This window comes from Mytilus galloprovincialis, chromosome 13 (assembly GCF_965363235.1).
Source record: "Mytilus galloprovincialis chromosome 13, xbMytGall1.hap1.1, whole genome shotgun sequence".
In the NCBI taxonomy this organism is placed as follows: Eukaryota; Metazoa; Mollusca; class Bivalvia; order Mytilida; family Mytilidae; genus Mytilus; species Mytilus galloprovincialis.
In genome coordinates, this window is record NC_134850.1 from 55,925,727 (window position 1) to 55,947,187 (window position 21,461).

Consider the following 21,461-nt stretch of genomic DNA (forward strand, 5'->3'; position numbering starts at 1 on the left):
GAATTGGAAATAATTTTTTCTCTCGACACCAGTATACACATCAATAGAGGGAGACCTCACTCAGCGTTTTTGGCGTTGCTCATTGTTGAAGGCATGTCATATGGTGACCTACAGTTGTTAATGTGTGTGTTATTTGGGCTCTTGTGAAGAAGTGTCTCATTGGCAATCATACCACAAAGTTAAACTTTATTTGCTTATTTTAAAAGTAAATTACTATGAACTTGCTGATATTTGTCAACACTAAATATGGACTATTTCCGACTGTTGACCTTTTCTTTTGTTAACAGGTAACTCACTTTGTGGATGAATAACTCTTTATGTACTAAGTCAAGTAAATGCAACGCACGTAAATGAGTAAAATCAAACTTTCAATCAGTAAAATGTTTGGGGAAATTTAACTGCTTTATTGAAACATCTAACACAAGAGAATATAAATTACTAGAATCATCAACAATACAAGATTAGTTTAATGTGCTGAATATATCTTTTATGTGGTCACACGCGTAAGATGTGTTTGAAGCGTTAACTGATTTATTAGGTGAACTAGATCATGAATTATACGTACTATTGACATATCAAGTTCACATGCCATCCTGGTGTTATAAAGGAAATTTCCCAACAGCTTCATCAAATGTTCATATGCATGACTCAAGTCAGAAACCAAGTCAAACATTTGTATCTCACATTTTGACGTTTTTCATTATTTGAAGATTTCGATAAATGTATATGCTTGAAAACACTAGATAACACGTAAACCTTTACTATTTGTTTACACATGAACAATTAAATTTTTGTTTGTTTCATTTAACAATAAATACTTTGACTAATAATTGTGTAACAACTTCAAATTTTATTTGTCTTGGCGAGCAACATGTATATACATATTCAAAATTGTAAACCTTGTTAAAAAGAGCTACATTATATCTTTATACTTTAGATGAAAGTGATCTACTTCCTCATGGTAGATTTTAAAAGATATTTTTCATTACGTTTCAATATAGCATGCAAGAAAAGAAATACATTTAAAAGAAAAGAAAAAGACAGAATAATACATGTCAGATACTTGATCGCTTTCTGATATGTTGTTCCTTGTGAGAACACTTCCTGATATCCATTATGAACGGCTTTAAGTGACAAAAAAGACAGCAGTAAATATCTCAGATCATTAAAGTCTTTCTGTCAGCAGTAATATTCGTTTCTTTTGAGAACATAGACTGATTAACAACTAGATTGGTATGTGGTGAGGTATGTATTGCTCAATTTTCATTCACCAAGTCGTTTACTAAAAAATAAAAATAAAAGTATTCAAAAAATGTTTAACATTCTACCTTTGTAATGGAAATGAGAGTGATACTCGAGTAAATATATTTTTTAACCACGTACTAAGTTCAAAAACATGCTTACATTTACATGTAGGTCTTTTCTTCCACATTTAACTAAACAAGACAATAAGGTGAGCCATACATTGTATTTTTCTGCATCAACAATGTATTTTCGTGATAACATTATTAGTATAGAGATGTAGAGATGCACTCTGGCTGCTTGCCTTTTTGTTATATTTATACGTCTAAGGACTCCAGATCAAAGAAAACAAAACGAAAACATTTTTTAAAACAGCATTAATTGAAAGCAAAAAAAAAAAATCGAAGCAATATGCTATATTCAGATTTGTCTATTTGAAACTCCAAAATTATAACCGTTTTGAATTTTATGTTCACATTTATTTCATGCCTATCGCTTCTAAATATCTTCACGTATCTCTAAATTATTTCTGATGAAGGTTATAAATATCACAGAATCCGTAAATAACATACAACAGTTCTCATGTTTCTTATTTATGGGAGCATGTTCTCTATTCCAAAGCGGTCTTTTCGAAATTCACCTCAAAAGCTAACAAAACCTTTGAACAGACCTATTACGAATAATAGAAGGGTATAGTTACAATACTGTTGTCGGGTCATTAACGATAGCACATTTTGGCTTTAATATTGATTCACGTATAGGGTCCTTGCATCGGAAATAAACACACGTATTCAAAAACCATGGTATGATATGGATAATTTTCTTCTCATATATTTTATGATGTTTTGATACTAACGGGAGAGTTTGTGCTATATATTCATATGATGAAGACATAATCAGTTTAATTACGGTCGTCTGGAGCTGGCATGTCAGTTTACTGCTACTAGTCATTTGTTAATGATTTATCATTGTCATTTTGTTAAGTTTCTTTTGTTACCTATTCTGATATCGGACTCGGACCTCTTTTAAACTGAAATTTACTGTGCGTACTGATGTGTGTTTGTTTTTTCTACATTGGCTATGGGTGTATGGGGAGGGTTGAGATCTCACAAAACATGTTTAATCTCGAAGCATTTTTGCGCCTGTCCAAATACAGGAGCCTCTGTCCTTTGTTTGTCTTGTAAGATTTTTAATTTTAGTTCATTTATCTATTTCGGAGTTTTGTATGACGTCCTTCATCAATGAGCTAGTTCACTCGTTCTTTGGTCGAGTTGTTATCTCTTTGAAAATTCCACGTTTCCATTCTCAATTCTATTGTATTTCCATAGACTGAAAATATTTTTTTTGTGGATCTTTGTTTCAATTGTCGTCCCCTTTTCATTTCTTATGAAATGACCGAATGTAACTTATCACCGAATTTTTATGAACCTTAAATAACACGACTGGTGTCACTAGTGTAACAGATTCTGTAGCAAATGAGATGAACCCCATGTCATGTTGGATTCGGATTTTGGTTTATCTATACAATTTGTCTGTGTCTTAACTAACTAATGACATTTTTACCAAGCCTTTAATTGTGGATTAACATTTTTGTCGTCTGTCTGCCAAGTACCGAACGTGAACTATACCCGAATATGACTGTTATACCTAATGTGAATATGCATTGCTATACTTCGAGTCTCGGTGTTTTGATCGACAATATATTTGTTGAGTTTGGAGGATTTATATTTCAGACAATCGGTATTCAAATGGGTACTAATTGTGCACCCCTGCTGGCTGATTTGTTTTTGTACTCGTATGAAGCAGAGTTCATTCAAAACCTTCTAAAAGACAAAAAGAAAAAGCACCTTGCGAAATTCGTTAATTTTACTTTCCGATATATTGATGATGTTCTATCATTGAATAACCCATACTTCAGTCAATACTTACATCTCATATATCCCAGTGAACTTGAAATTAAGGATACTACTGATACTAGAAGGACTGCTTCATACCTTGATCTTTTCCTCAATATTGACGTAGATGGACCACTTCACACGAAAATATATGACAAACGGGACGATTTCAACTTCCCAATTATCAATTTCCCATTTCTCAGCAGTAACATACCAGCTGCCCCTTCGTATGGTGTTTACATATCACAATTGATACGTTATTCACGTGCTTGTTCACACTATACGGACTTCATATACAGGAGTGTGCTACTTACACAGAAACTTCTCCAACAAAGTTATGAGGAGGACAGATTAAAATTGACACTCCGTAAATTTTATTGACACCATCACGAATTGGTGGATCCATACGATGTGTGTTTAACCAAACTAGCTAAGGACATTTTTACCACATGGTAGATTGTGGTTTGTCATTATGTCGTCTAATCTTTTAATTACCAAACGTGACTTATTCCCGATTGTGACTGTTTTGCTGAGTGTGAATTCGCATTACTATAAGACGTGTTACGGTACTTGTCTATCCCAAACTCATGTATTTAGTTTAAATGTTTAATGTTATATTTGTAATTCTCATCGGATTTTGTCAAATGTGTTGACGTCTTTTCTATTATATTTATGTGTTATGGAAACAAAAATTAATCACCGCCGTCATTTATTAGATTTAATTTTGGTCAACATAATCTGTACGATAATTTAAGTTTAAAGTTGGATTCATAACAAACTGCACATATACATATAATAGTTAATTGCTATTAATAAGTATTGCAATATGCATTGTGTTTAAATGCAATATCAGTATTTAGTTCTATTTTAATCTTTAATCAATCCTAATTCTATCTTACTTTTGAGATATAGTTTTTCATATGTGACGTAATTTTTCTGCTGTTTCAGAAATTTCATATGTTCAAATTTTTAATGCCTTTTCACCATCGTATGTGACGTAATTTTTAATGCCTTTTCACCGTCGTATGTGACGTCATTTTCATAATTTACTGGGTTGAGGCCTAGACTGAGTCGGGTGTGTCTATTCTGTGTTGGTCATTCATTATTTATTCGTGTTTGTTTTATGTAATGAGTTAATACTTCAGTTTCATTATGTATATCTGTTATATTCATTTGATAAAACTTACTGTTTGCAATAGCATTAATTGTTCTAAATAATTAGGATGTTCTTATCCCAAGCATACAAACTTAGCCGTATTTGACACAACCTTTTTCAACTTTTGATCTTCAGTGCTGTACAACTTTGTACTTTTTATCGCTTTCGATCTTTTATATCTGGGCGTCACTGGTGAGTTTTGTGTGGACGAGGCGCGTTTTTGGCGTATTAAATTTTAAACCTGATGCTTTTTGTTATTCATTAATCGTGTGTTTCTTTGTCTAATACGTTTTCCTATTTATTTGTATTGTAGTCCTGTAATATTATGTTGTCATTTCTATGTTATATTTAACATTGCCATTAAAGTGCGAGGTTTGGCATGCCACAAAATCAGGTTCAACCCACCATTTTTTCCTTTAAAAATGTCCTGTACCAAGTCAGGAATATGGCCATTGTTATATTATAGTTTCTGTGTGTGTTACAGTTTAACGTTGCGTCGTTTGTTTTCTCTTATTTTTGAGTGTAAATTGACATTGCGATAAGACGTGTCACGGTACTTGTCTATCCCAAATTCATGTATTTGGTTTTGATGTTATATTTGTTATTTTCGTGGGGTTTTGTCTGATGCTTGGTCCGTTTCTGTGTGTGTTAGTTACATTGTAGTGTTGTGTCGTTGTTCTCCTCTTATATTTATGCGTTTCCGTCAGTTTAAGTTTGTTACCCCGATTTTGTTTTTTGTCCATGGATTTATGAGTTTGAACAGCGGTATACTACTGTTGCCTTTATTTTGTACATTCAACATTCAAGGATTTTTTTTTGTGCTTCTGTTACGATTTCGATTGAAAAATGTGTATTGTCTTATCGTTTGTTGTCCCAAAAAATATAAAATTGCCTTTCGAATCAATACCAAATTGTCATATTCCCAAACATGGTTGTTATACTGAGTGTGAATTTGCATTTCTATACGACTTGTCTTGGTATTTTGTACATCCGACATTCATGTATTTAATTTTTGATATTTCTATTATGGTTTTGGTTGAATATTGTGTATTGTCTTATCGTTTGTTGTCCAAATAATTATAAAATTGCCTTTCAATACCATCGTTGTTACATTCCCGAATATGGCTATTATACCGAGTGTGAATTTGCATTGCTATTTGACGTGTCTCGGTATTTTGTACATGCAAAAGTCATGTTTCTGGTTTGGTTTCCGTAGGATAATGTGTTATGACTTATCGTTTGAAGTCCAACTGCTGATAAATGTTCCTTTCCATACAAATAAGCAAAGACCCATCGAAACAACATCTGATAAACAAATTTAATAATACTTAGATATTTGGATGATATTTTGGCTCTCAATAATGACGACTTCAGTATGTATATTAAAGAAATTTATCCTGTTGAACTTACTTTAAATAAAGCTAATACTAACAATGACCACTGCCCTTTCCTCAATCTTGATATCTATATCACTAACGGAAAGCTGAATACTAAAATTTATGATAAAAGAGATGATTTTTCATTTCCTATCGTTAATTATCCATTTTTAGATGGTGACGTTCCCTTGTCACCATCTTACGGTGTTTATATATCTCAACTTGTACGATTCGCTCGTGTATGTAACAATGTTTTAGATTTTAACTAGAGAAATTTATGTATAACTGAAAAATTATTACACCAGGGTTTTCGATATCACAAACTAGTCAAACATTTACTAAATTTTATCATCGGTATAAGGACATCATTCGTAAATATAGCTCAACATGCAGACTTCTTATACGTTCAGGTATTTCACATCCAATTTTTTATGGAAATATTCTTTATAAAGCACAAAGGTGTCAGTATTCACCTCAAAAACTAACAAAACCTTTGAATAGACTTATTAAGAAGGGATATAGTTACGATACTGTTGTCAGGTCATTAAAGATTGCATATTTTGGCGTTAATAGTGATTCACTTATAGGGTCTTTGCATCGGAACTAAACACATTTATTCAAAAACCAGTTGTTGGCATGACACGGGTTATGTTCTTCTCATATATGTTATGATGGTATGATACTAAACCCCTAACAGGAAGGATTGTGCCTGATGTTCATATGATGAAATTATAATCTTTCATGATCAGTCAGTTTAATTGAAGTCTGGAGCTGGCATGTCAGTTAACTGCTAGTAGTCTGTTGTTATTTATGTACTATTGTCATTTTGTTTATTTTCTTTGGTTACATCTTCTGACATCAGACTCGGACTTCTCTTGCACTGAATTTTAATGTGCGTATTGTTATGCGTTTACTTTTCTACATTGGCTAGAGGTATAGGGGGAGGGTTGAGATCTCACAAACATGTTTAACCCCGCCGCATTTTTGCGCCTGTCCCAAGTCAGGAGCCTCTGGCCTTTGTTGGTCTTGAATTTTTTTAATTTTAGTTTCTTGTGTACAATTTGGAAATTAGTATGGCGTTCATTATCACTGAACTAGTATATATTTGTTTAGGGGCCAGTTGAAGGACGCCTCCGGGTGCGGGAATTTCTCGCTACATTGAAGACCTGTTGGTGACCTTCTGCTGTTGTTTTTTTTTCTATGGTCGGGTTGTTGTCTCTTTGGCACATTCCCCATTTCCATTCTCAATTTAAATTATTGTCATAAAAATTGTTTGGACCCGTTGTGTGAAAATTATTGTTTAAGTTCGAAATAGCTTGTTCGTAAAGTAAGCACGTCATTGTTTGTGATATCCTGAAGTGTTTGTCGTTGATGGCATATGTTCGTCATTGTTCTGCGGTTTGACTCGTGTGTCGACAATTATATCATATGTTTGTGCGTTTCACTGTGATACGTGTTCTTATGTGTGTTTGTTTATGCTGTATTTCTGTTACGTAGTGTTGTCATGTCAGTGATATTTTTGTTAACATTGTGATAGATTACCTGAGCTGTATTTGGCAAAATTTAAAAAAACTTTGGTCCTCAATGCTCTTTAACTTTGTATTGGCCTTTTAAATGTTTTGGATTCGAACTTCATTGATGAGTCTTTTGTAAACCAAACGCGCGTCTGGCGTAAATACAAACTTTAATCATGGTATCTATGTTGAGTGTATATATAAGCGGGAGGTTTGGCTAGCAATTTAATAAACAAGGTTTAACCCAACATCGATTTGGGTGCACTTTAGTGTTCCTGTATTTCCTTTGTTTTCCTCTTATAGTTGATGTGCTTCCCTGGATGTTAGTTTGTAGTTCTGGTTTGTTTTTATGACTTTTTAACACCGGTATACTACTGTTGCCTTGATTGAAAAGTGCCATTACATGTAAAAAGCTGTATCAGTTGAAAAGAACAGTGAATAAATAAAACCAGAAACGTGAAACTGGATTTAACATTAAAATTTTCTTGTTTAATTTAAAGCAACAGAGAAAATGTATCTTGTAAAGTTCCGTCCTGAATTGAAAATAAGTGACCTGTTTTTGACAACTGGAAATAAATCGGCTTTGCGGAAAGGCTTAATTTAAGCGGTTCTTGCGTTTAATTAGTCTAAATGTATCTAAAAAGCTTTTCTATCCTTAAACTGACCGTTGTATAACTTGTTACTTTGTGAAAACTTAAGATAAGTTTAGTACAAACTAGAACACACCCGTGATATCACGGGTCCGTGACTGAATTAAAGTATATAACTATGCACAAGCCTTATTTTAGTATTAGTATTGTCATCTGATAAAGTCATGCCGATTATAAGATACACAGTTTTTCTCTGCTTTCAAGTCTTTCTGTTTGAACCCGTCGAACTGAAACAATAATATTAATTATTTGGAAAACAAAAGGTCCTGGAATGGAGTATTTTTTAATCAACAGCATTGTCCTATATAAGTTATAAATAAAGTTGAATTATTTGCTTCGCTGTTTTACGTCATGCCCACTAACAAATTGAAAACTGTACCTATACGCCTTATTTTTAGTCCAGATTTTTAGTATTCGTATTGTTATCTTAGAAAGTCTTAGGGACGACATCAAAAGATCGATGTAGGATAAAAAAAAACTTAAATCAAATAGTTTGGGGGTGGGGGGTCAACATTGCTGCAAGTTTTGTTAATCTAAAATCGATTTTACATATATCCCTATTGGTGAATCAATTTTTCCCAAATTAAGTTAAGAGGGGGGGGGGGGGGGGGTGTGGGGGTCAGTGAAAAAACTATGTGAATTAAGTTTTTTATCCTTCATTGAACTTTTGATGTCGTCCCTTATTGATTAAAATACTACAATAGGTAACAATTTGACAATTTAGTAGTGTCAACCATGTGGTTATGACCCGTGTATATAGCATATTAGTCCTGAATACAACGTTTGGTGGTGCGCCTGTCAGATGCGGAACGTACAGATAAGGTAATAGGTAACAGGTGAATATACTATTGTAGTACGACGTGGGAAACATCCGATATCATCTGTAAAACAGTTATTCCATAACAATCAATCATTTCACGATGGCGTCCGTAAAATTTACAAAGTGATGATTTCAACTTCACCATTTGGAACTCTTGGTTTAGTAACTTCCTTGTGAGTAACAACGCTTTACCAAGAAAATAATGATAGGAAATACAAGCACGGCAATATCGTATTAAGGATGTTTGCTCCTTATGTTTTTGAATTTTTGTCAGATATTCGAAATCCTCTGGTTTTATCCATCTAGTGCCCATTAAAAATTTTGCCCTTTAAGCCCTATTTTTCTTTTCATAATTTTATTACATATAGTTTTACAAGTCAGATTTAAAAAAAATTATAAAATCCTTGTTATTTTTTTCATTGTTTCTGAAAGACAAATGATGACAATGTTAATTTTATGAAAAATCTAGAGAGAAATATTTCCCGCCAAATATTTAATGGCTTATATCTCGAAAACAAGCACACGGATCTTCCATTTTTTTCTGTTTTTCTGTTTTCTTTATTTATATACTATTAACTCATAACAGTCTTTAAAAAAGCTTGTTATTTTAAAACAGAGTAGCGAAAATCCTTAATTTGGAGATATATACTCCGTATGTAGGCGCTGCTGGGATGTCGCTACATACAAATAGAAAATTTAAAATTGGGAACCTGAAATCATATTTTTTGTCGTAAAGTTTTGTTTTCAACAGACACTTATTGTCAATTTCTAGATGTAAGTCAAGATATGAGGCAGACTTGACTATATCTTTTGTATCCTTTATCTCTAGTTCGATGGGATAAATGCGTTCAACATAGTCACCAGTTTTGAATTATTTAGTGAGATAACATCATCTATCATGTCTATAAAGCGGAAAGTAAAGTTAAAGGATATTACTAACTTCTTTTCTTCCTCATGCGTTTAGCCCACTGCCTTGCATAAACCTAAATCAGTATTTTGACGTTGTGTTTCCAATTGATGGATAAAGGCTCACGATCTTTCGGACCGACCTTAGGATAACACATTACGCAGGGAATTGTTATTGACAATGTTGAGGTCACCGGTAATAACGGGACCAGCCAGATTATACGTGAATTGGGAAATAGGTGCAATCATAAGGTTCAGACTCGAATATAAAAAAAAACAACAAATTAACGAAAAACAAATATGATTCAATATGTAACACATCAACAAACGACAACCACTGAATTACAGGCTCCTGACTTGGGACAGACACATACATGAATAATGTGGAGGGGTTAAACATGTTAGCGGGATCCCAACCCTCCCCCTTACCTGGGACAGTGGTCTATATAACAGTACAACATAAGAACGAACTATAAAAATCAGTTGAAAAAGGTTTAACATCAGATAGACAAAAATACAATTGGACGTGGCCGGGTTCTTGAACATCCTGACAACAAAAAGACAATAGGAACAGATCTGAGAGTACTCGCAGTTATCTGACAGCTAGTTCAAAGCCACTAACTACTAATAAAAAAAATCATGCATCTTAGACTAAACTATCAATCCGTACACATCCAACATCCAATGAATTTAGTGTAAAGACGTCATAAACAGTCAGAGAAAAACATGACCTTGTGTAGCTTAGTATCAATTAATGAATGGCTTTTATTTATTTTGAATTTATTGAACCATAAAATAAATTTTTGACTCTTCACATTGAATAATCCGCGAAGCGGATTATGTTAAATGTAAACAGTCAAAAATTAATTTTATGGTTCAATAAATTCAAAATAAATTATTGCCATTCATTATAAATAATGATTTCTATCAAAAATAATGCTCAAAGATATATATTATTACTAATAACAACGTACACAGATGTTTGCGTATGAATACACAACATTAGAGTGGGCGTGTCTCCATAAAAATTGATAACATTGAAAATAAAGCCAATTCTTTTAGCTAATCAGAAGACAGTAAATACACCAAATTTATTTATTTACATATACAGCTGTCAAAATTCATAAACTTATAAAAAATTATTATAGCCAGAATGTGTTTTTTTTTTAAAGGAAAACCCCCCTCTACTTTTTTGAAGCCAGAAGGTCGTTCCCTAACTGTTAAAAAGGTTGTCTCAAAAAATTGCATTCGGTTCTACGTTGAACATTTAAATGACATATAGTTTACAAGTGTGAACAAACCTTATGTAATTAAACAAGATGTATCGATGTGAACAAATTTAATGTGAAACCAGTGTACATTACATTAAACTAGTTGTAAACATGTTACTGTACATGGCTTTTGGTGTGAACACAGCCTTAGTTATGATTTTGAAAACCTTAAAAATTCAATGATACACAAGGTTTGCTGCATATTTCACAGATTGATTGGTTATGTCAGAAAAAATTGTGATTATTTTATGTTTCAGAATGAAGATGATATATTCCCAGTTTGCAGTTGGTCTACTTGCAATTTTATTCTCAACTGTAATTGTGTTACCATGTCCGAACAACTGTACCTGTACTACTATCTACTCATTCAGAGCAATAGTTGATTGCAACAACCAAGGATTAACTGTTTTCCCTAGCTTTCCGGCAGATACTTACAGCATGTAATTTGCTTTATGTTAACTGGTTTACAGTATTAGAACCGTTTTTTTTTTTTTGATATTCAACTAATTTCAATTCTTTTCTATGTCAAAAATAAGATTATAAATAAAGGCACCAGTAGTATACCGCTGTTCGAAATTCATAAATCGATTGAGAAAAAAACATTAAAATGTAACACATACAAAAACGAACTATGATATAACAATAGCCATTTTTGTACAAATCTCAGATAAAAAAAAATATGAAAATATATAAAAATATTCAACAGCAAAACTAAATTAAAAAATAACTGATAATATTGCTTTTTACTAAATTGTTTAAATGTATAATTTTCCATTATGACTCAATAATCAGTTAAAATATATAATGCATAGTTTAAGTGTATCTAGTTGTATAGCACTGATGGTGTCAGCATTAATCAAACGATAGACCGACCGTTGTTGTATTTTTCTTTTGGCAATCGGTATACCACAAGGTGTGTTGTACAACAAGTAAAACCTTAAATGTTCCAATTTGTAAATTCAGTTGTTTCACAAACCACGCCTCTTTTGAGGAGATATATAATATTCACTAATTGTGTTTACGTACTGGTTCCGTATGATCTCTGTGTTACATCTCGTAGAGACATAACTTGGGAATGCTTTGGATTTCAAATATTTTGACCACGAGCATCACTGAAGAGACATGTATTGTCGAAATGCGCATCTGGTGCAAGAAAATTGATACCGTAAATTTTATTACCACTGAATATACATATGCATAGTGGTCAAATCTAAATGTGTTCAAAACCGTCCAGAAGTTTAGTGTAAGTTTTAACTCTTAGAAGTTCGTGGCATGTAAGCGTTGAAAATATGCCTCATAGCCTATACTTTGACCATTGGAAAAAATAGAAGTGCATATGAACTTTTCATTAAAGGATATTATTGTAAAAAAAACTTCATAGTAAAAGTTGTATAGTATCAGGCACAAAAAGAATTCCTATGGGTAATTGCATTGTCGATATTTACAGAAATGCAACCATTTTATTTAACCTATATACCGTACAGGCATATACTTTTCACAGCATTTTGCAGATACTATTTTACCGATCATATATAAAGTATATGCTTTTCTAATGCGTTTTAGGTATTTAAAAGCCAAATGTTGCGTTTATTAGGGGAAAATCACGAACTAAAATAGATACACTCGTTAGAAAATACTGTGTAATAAACAAACAACTTAACTGTAATGTCACAGAATAAGTAACAAATCGATAGGTAAGATGTATGCGCAATACAAGTCACTTAGTCAACATGACTTGTTATCACGTAACATGCAGCATATAAATTTTAAACAACTTGAAACAAACTACTATGCGTGCATATTTCATAATTGATTTTATTATATTCTTGCCTGGCAATAAATTTAAAAAAAACCTGAAATCATTAGTCAGAATAACATAGTATACCTTTGCATCCTCATAAACTTTTTGTGTTGAATCCATTCTAGAAATGAGAATTATTAGTAATTTGTTGTATACAAAGTATATACATGTAAACGTATATATGTTACAGGCATTTTCTAAATTTAGGCATTTTGTAAAATGCCTAAAAACTTTAGGCATTTTCCAAAATGCCTGCAAGATTCAGTCAATATCCATAATGACTAAATTTCTAGGCATTTTACAAAATGCCTAGAAATATTGAAAGGCATTTTACAAAATGCCTGAAATTATTTTATAAAATAAAATCTTTAAAAAAAAAACATTTGAAAGATTTGAAAACCAGAGCTGTTTTATTTGTGATTATTACTAAATTAAAAAAGAAGAGCTTAAATAATCAAGAATACATTTTACTGAATAATTACAATTCACACAAGCACAGAACCTGACATTTTTTTTTTAATTTCCAAAAATGTTTGACAGAACTACACAATATTTGTCCTGAATGTTTGCAAATATATTGTTTGGCGTAAAATCTGATTTAGCACTCAGACCACATTTGGAGAAATCTGGATCATCACACTTATAGGTCTTTCATTACCTTTACTGTTCTTTACTGATAAAGTACTTAACGTTAGGCAACATAATGTTTCGCAATAAGCACACATATCTCAGATGCATATCTTTTTTTTTCATATGTTCTAAAACAAAATTCAAAGTATCTTAGCAGGAAACGCTTCTCCTATCAAAGTACTGTTATTTTTCTTTTCTTTGTCGATGTATAGCTCTCCTAGCCAAGGGAGTCAAGTGAGTTTTTCTCATCTCGGCGGCTGTCTTCCGTCTTTGTCTGTTAACTTTTAAAAACGTGTTATCCTATGGAACTACTAGGTCAAATTTAACCAAATTTGGCCACGATTGATCATTAGAGTATCTTGTTTAATCCCTGATTGCCAAACAATATGGCCAACATGGGTATAAATGGAACATAGGGGTAAAATACAGTTTTTGGTTTGATATATCTCTAAATCTAATGCATTTAGATCAAATCTGACATGGGGGTTTAAATTTAGAAAATGCCTGTAACATATATATATATATATATATATACACACCAGAAATTTCACGTATTTGATAGTAATGTTTCTCTTATAATCTTATAGACTTAATATGACACTTAAACATTGATAATAACTAAGAACATAAACTTATGACTATTTACAAAAATTATTTTGATAATTTTACTTTCATTTCAGATTTATGGATAGCAATGCCATCATCACCATTGACGAGGGAGCCTTTCAAAATTTGTCAAGATTATACGATGTGTACGTGTTTACTGTTAAATTTATTCAATACATTTTTCTTGCAATTTGGAATACACAATATATAGGCCCACATTTTATAAGAAAACTATATGAATAATAACATAACGCAGGGAACATTCAAAATATTTCCAAATTTTCTGCTGTGGAAGTAGAAATTATGAAGCTTCGGCTTCGGCTTCGGAAAAAATATATAACATAAAGGTAAATGAAATAAAAAAATCGCCCGTAACACTTTTGCGAATATTATATTTCTACTGTATCCATTATAACTTGTTAAATAGCTCTCTAGCAAACACCAACACTATAAACTGGAAGTTATGATACGATATGTAAAATCTAAATGTCGTTCACACTTGGAGGTCATTTGGCAAATAACGATTGTAAATCATCAATGGAAAAACCGTCTTTAAAAGTTCCCTATCATACCAAATGTAAATGTGAAATATGCTCATGAAACACAAAAGAATCAAATCTACCGATCATATTAAATTTAAAAAAAAGTAAGCTATAAACAGTCCCCGCTGATTGTTTACCATTTTCTCTGCTTCTTGGCGAATTACTTCACAATTCATATGAGATTGACATCATACAGGATCGAGGTTCGTAAATAGAAAAACAAAACTTTTGAACTATCCTTCAACTTTATATATCTAAATAGATGATGTCCTCTCACTAAATAACAATGTACATACATGAGAAACATGATTGGTGACCGTTTGACTTATAAGTGTAATCCCTTTTGATTCATTCACTTATTTGCTGTTATATGTTCCAAATATCGTTATCACTATCCTCCGCTCTTTTCCCTTGATTTTGACATAACCAAATTTGTACTTGCATATAACGGTTATCACTAGTAGATCAGGATATGCGTACCATTCTTGAGGACCTGCAACCATCCTCAGTTTTAGTAGGATTGTTTTTGCACCTTGTTTTGTTTTCTATATATTTGTTTGGGGACTAGTTTGTCTTTTCTTTGTTTTGTCCCTTCATCAATTTTTGAGTAGTGAACAGAGGGTCTTAAGCGACGTCACAATATACAGTAGAAAATTAATCAAGCTAAACTACCGATGAAAGGAATATATACTAGCAATGGTAAGATACAACAGAGTTGACGCTCATAGTTTTATTTTGAAAGATATTGCTGGGCTCACTCACAGACAATAGTTACATTCTAGCTAGCGGTTTAGACTATGCGCTATCTATTGGTCAGTCAATCTCTACATACACATCGTTTAAAAATCGATGCAAATAGAAGATAACTGTATTGCATTATAAGCTCCGACAGCATATATTGGTGAATTGATGGTCACGAATCAAGTGGAGCCAGTATACGGGCAATTGCGACTTTCAAATCACCAATGGCCATTGGAGCTTAAACACAATATTGTTATCTCCATTCTAGTAAAACTGACAGAAAACAACGTCTAATCAAAATTCATTAAAAATCTGGCATACGTCGTCTGCGTTTCACGTACGTGTTCATAATATTAATTATTGTGAGTTGATGGCATGAAAATTTATGACGTTATCTAATTAAAATGAACATTCAAAATAATTATTGATATGAGTGATTTTAAAAATAAAATGATATCTTGCCTTAAGAAAAAAAATATAAACAGTTTAAAAATATATGATGATGAATCAGAGGACACATTTCACGAAGGTTTGAACGGTCAACGTAAGAAGTATGAAGGCTAGCTAGACCTGCCTCTCAGTCGACATTTGAGATCCCTTGGTTATACTAAAGCAGATCTTAATCGACTGACTGTTACCATTAAAGACAAAAACACTGCTTAGTCGAGGGAGAGGAGTATCACCCAGGAAAGATTTGTGATCCGAAAATTTTTTCAGTATTTTTTTCTCTGACAACATCATATTTAGCCCAAATGACCTTTTCCTCGAATAATATTAATTTAGATTTTTACTCATTATGCCGTTACATCAAACTTGTATTTTAAGCATACATCTAAATGGGTGACTACTTTACGACAAACTATTTCCATCTGATTACCACTGGTTATATATGGCTAACACCATATTTTTCTGTTCTTTGACTTACATTTAGCTCAACTATGTCAGATCTTCAAACTTGCGTGAGCAAATGTTTGTTTTTCCTGCAGCACATTTGAGTCCCTTCATCTGAGACATCGTGTTAACACCGCATGCACTGTGTCTAGCGCTCTTGAACAGTTCACCAACTAGGGTATATTCAAATATATTCAATTAGAATTCCTTACATTGACCATGGATTTAGGTTTAAAATGAATTTAAGCTTGGTTTTTCAATATCTTTTAAATGTTACTGACTATCACGGTATTGCTCCAACTGTAGTGAATAATATCTCGGCCTCTTTTTCTTAATAGTGATATTACATAATGAAACTTGAAATCAAATTTGGAGTGCCTAGAATAGCCATAACTTGTAGGATCACTTGCGATTACCCCGTGCTGCTTTACTGTTATCTCGTGTTCTGTTAGTTTTGGTTATGTCGTTGTCAGTTCTCCCAACTTGTGGGTTTTTGATATGCCACATCTTCTTATATCTATTTTGATGTCATATTAAATAACATTAAAACCAAATGTGCAACAGTGTTAGTAGTGGGAGTAGTTGACAGACATTTTCTGTTTAAAAAGTTGACAAAATGGTTTTTGAACTAGGTAATAACATATACCGTTAGACAGTTTATACACTAAAGTATACAAAGTTGAACATTTTGGCTCGTGTCTTCAATATAAATGAAGTTAAATATAAAGCAAAATACAAAAAACACAGAAAAATACAAAAAACACAACGAAATATACCACAACTATAACAACAATGAACAATATCAACAAAAATAATATGTATTCAGCTTGAATCAAAAGCATAAATGTTAGCGTTTATTCTTATTTCTGTATTTGTGTTATTTTGTTTTTGCAATGCACATAATTTGTGAATATTTGATTAATTTCTAGTAAGTTGCGAAACTGTACAATATCAACAATAGAAACCGGGGCATTTAGGCATTTGTTGAATCTTTATTATATGTAAGTATTTCTCTAATTTATTGTATATTTAATCCTTTCCGTACTGGTTGTTTAATTTTTTTATCAACGCGCGGTTACCGATGATCTCAGAAGATGATGGGACAATTAAGAGGCATAACTTTTATCAGCAAACTGAATGATCGAAAATGTGAAACTAATAATATTGTGGACTGTGGAAGGCTGTCGAAAGGATTTTCGTTTATCAAAAATGAAAATTATTTAATAATCATCAGAGAAACATATTTTTTACATTATTACTTGTGATTTATTTAATTCATTCAATCACGATAATTAAATTATCGATTTCAAAGACGTTGCCGAGGATCAGACTTTAGAATTCGACAATTAAACTATCTCGATTGGAGAAATCCGATAATCCACTGGTACCAATGTAAGAATATATATGTATCTGATATAGCTAATGAAAGATTTCAGTGTCATTTAAAAAGAGAGGTAAATTTTTGTCTTGTTGTCATGTGCGGCGTTTTGGTGATAGCATTCATTTCAAATATCCTTAGTGGTGTACGCATATAAGGTTTCAACTCCCTCAGGCAAAGTTGGCTTTAGATGAATTTGGCTATTTATTTTAGGTATTTTTAACATATAGCTCTTCAACGATTTTTGGTACTTATACATCTTCGGATTTCAAATGTTTGGCTTTGAGCGTTCCTGATGAAGGTAAATCCAGAAAAGCGCTTCGGACGCAATAAATTATTAAACGTGTTGTTTTATATTTTTACATCACTGGGTCGATACCTCTGCTGGTGGACTATCAGTCCCCGAGGGTATCATCAGCTCAGTAGTCAGTGCTTCGGTACTGACATGATTAAACAAACTTTACTAAAATTGTCCGTTTATAAATTTTGAAATTATTATGAAACTAAGGTTTCAACTCCCTCAGGCAAAGTTGGCTTTAGATGAATTTGGCTATTTATTTTAGGTATTTTTAACATATAGCTCTTCAACGATTTTTGGTACTTATACATCTTCGGATTTCAAATGTTTGGCTTTGAGCGTTCCTGATGAAGGTAAATCCAGAAAAGCGCTTCGGACGCAATAAATTATTAAACGTGTTGTTTTATATTTTTACATCACTGGGTCGATACCTCTGCTGGTGGACTATCAGTCCCCGAGGGTATCATCAGCTCAGTAGTCAGTGCTTCGGTACTGACATGATTAAACAAACTTTACTAAAATTGTCCGTTTATAAATTTTGAAATTATTATGAAACTAAGGTTTCAACTCCCTCAGGCAAAGTTGGCTTTAGATGAATTTGGCTATTTATTTTAGGTATTTTTAACATATAGCTCTTCAACGATTTTTGGTACTTATACATCTTCGGATTTCAAATGTTTGGCTTTGAGCGTTCCTGATGAAGGTAAATCCAGAAAAGCGCTTCGGACGCAATAAATTATTAAACGTGTTGTTTTATATATTTGCACTTGATATGCGAGCCCTTTGTGTTGGTGCCTGACTGTAACATTGAAATATTAAAACCGTTGTCCTTTTGTTATGCATTTTTGTTGTACATACATTGATCGATATACACCATTAATTAAATAATACATTATTAAATTACTTTGTTTTATGCTTTGGACTTTTAAATAGTTTGGCCTCGAACATCACAAAATACAATTGTCAAAATGCGCGTCTCGTGCAGTAAAAATACTATTTATAGTATCCCCTCCAAAACTGTTCCATGTGAACGAATTACACAGACAAAGCTTAGATGAAATAGAGATCACTTCTTAAAATGAAATTGAAATTACTTTAATGCGTTTGTGTTTTTTAATGAACCTTATGATGTACATCAAAGGCATGTTTCAGAGAACCATATGCCCTACATATTGCAAATACTTCAATACTTAGTAGGGTTTACAGACAATTGTGTGAGATTAATGTTTAACCTGGAGGTTGTTACCTTTGTTTTAGTTACATTTGATTATATGTTACGTGGAAAGTTACGATTTGTTTATTTCTGTTTTTAAATGAAATTGAGAATGAAAATAGGGAATGTGGCAAGGAGACAACAACCCGACCAAAGAGCTAAATGTTTGGGTAAAAGCGATATCGTAGAAGATAAATCAAGATGCACGAAATGTATCAAGTGTTATTTTCATTATTGAAGAACATGCAACAGTATGAATGATACAAAATGATTCAATCTTTAAACCACCTGGGGTACCTATCTAGGAGTGATTAATTTACGTGTCATAACAAGTTGAAAGCATTCGTCAGGTAATGTTCAATCAAAAACCGAAAGCAGGTACGTTTGATGGCAAAACATACGGAGATAAAAGGCAATCTTTGATGAAAAATCTGTAATAAGAGCATTATCTTGAAGCACAAATTAGTTGACTACAAATTGTAAAGTCATGTTCTTATATACGACACCAAGACAACGTTTGAAACATTAGTGTCTACAGATAAAGCTGACAAATCATATGTCGGTAGCACATTATTATCTAAGATTATTATAACAATAACGGTAGTTTGAATTTGTTGTATCAGTTTTTATAGCTAGTTAATCCAGTTAAATACTTCAGTCCACCAACTCAAACGTTAATGGCTAATTCTACGATTAAACAGATTTGTGTTGTTGTTTAATATGTACTATTGTAATGACTTGGCCAAGCTAAATTCCTGGAAAACATGTGTTGTTTTCTTTCAAGCACCTGTTATCGGCTATGATCCGATTTTTGGCTATTTTAAAGTTTGACACCGGTTCTCACCTTTTTAATTCACTTCATTATGTTTTCAGTGTTCTATACATTCCGTTTTCCCAGTGTTCAACCATTTTTATTTAGGTATAATCGAGATAACTAATGTAGTTACTTTCACTTTTGTGCATCAGCTGCTATTTCCGGCACAAAGATTTTTGTGTATTGATTATACAAATGAGGTTGACTGTGGTAACCTCAGGTGAACTTTATCTTTATGTACCACTAGAGTAAAAACAGTGTATGCATACTATAGCGGTTGTAGATCGATTATTACAAGATTATTGTATTAAAACGATATTGATTATGATTGTAAATTGTACTAAGATGATTTTAATGTTCCGTAAACATACTGTTTCCGTGTTGATGTAATTAATTCTAGCAATCGGGGATTATCTAAATTCGTACTTGTCAGGCCCGTTTCCAGTTACCTGTTTGTTTCCCCGTTAAGAACCGTTTGCTACCCCGATAGCTCCGTCGGGTATAAAAAGTTTGCACCTGTTTGTCAGGGGCTCTTCCACCTTAGTCAGACCTACAGATATGTTGCCAGATTTTTGGTAAATTGATACTGTCGTATATTCCATATTTGATGAATTTATCATAATTTTATCATGATTTTCATGAGATTTTAAGCAGTTTTACTCCAGTTTAGAACATTTGGACGTTTTCTGTTCATTATAAGTCTTAGTATTCTAGGACTTGGGTCAGAATCAAAAATGGATTTAATATGATTGTAAATATAAATAGCGAGTCTATTTATTCAGGCTAGTTTTCGTTTGTTAACCTGTTTCTTTGAGATAAAACGGTTTAAAGTTACATGCCTTCCCCATTCCCCCTTTCCCCTCCCATTTTGTTAAGTATCCTGTTTGCTGAGATTTTCCAGTATTCAGAGAGAATATATGTAAATCCTGTATATTTGTTAAGCTAAGAATCGTAAGAAGCTAGAAGAACTAAACTTCACTTTTTAACTACTATCAATCTCAGTGATTGAAGTTTGTCTTCCTGTGCTTTCTCCAGGGGGCTGAAGTCTATTATATAATATAACAAAATACTGTTATTTTTAATGTATAATTTATTATAAGATGGCATACAATATATTTTAATGTTATAGCACATTTAATAGTTGATTGAACACTGTGGTAAATAATTTAGATAAAAACTGTATAATATTGTTAACTGAACAATTAATAAATCTACTGATAAAACATCATTATGCTCACAATTATCTTACTTTTCCTTGCTGAAAACACATAATAAGCTATAGTTGTCAAACTTGTCTCTGGTTGTTGTCATTACACTGTCTCATGAGAGAATATATCTTCTTGTTAGACCAAGACAAGAGACTATTCGATTGTCAGATAGATAATATTCATTTGTGGAATAGTCTGATGGTACTGTCCTTAAAGTTTCCACTTCTTGAGTGTTAGTTCATATGTGATTCCACGTTAGAGGTGCAGCCTCTATTTTACAGTATCATGCTGTTCTATAAACTACACGATAGAAAGTGCGTTAATATACACAGACTATTAAGTATTTGAATATTCTTTACCCCTATTGTTCTCCCTATTTGAGTTTCTTGTTAAATATAAAGTGAAGTTAATATGTCAGAAGTGTTTTAACCCTGTTGGTCTGGTAATATGAAGAACACCCGTGTTTAAACCATTCTCTGTTTTCGACTAGCTTATGTTAACCTATTGAG

General features: G+C 32.5%; 1 long non-coding RNA gene across 1 annotated transcript; it reads left to right on the forward strand.

Moving 5' to 3' along the window:
• The first annotated feature begins 1,137 nt into the window (after positions 1–1,137).
• LOC143057080 (uncharacterized) lies at positions 1,138–17,024 on the forward strand. Its single transcript, XR_012972624.1, has 4 exons — positions 1,138–1,245; positions 11,088–11,270; positions 13,942–14,013; positions 16,971–17,024. It is a non-coding gene; the product is annotated as an uncharacterized LOC143057080 (long non-coding RNA).
• The last annotated feature ends 4,437 nt before the right edge of the window (positions 17,025–21,461 follow it).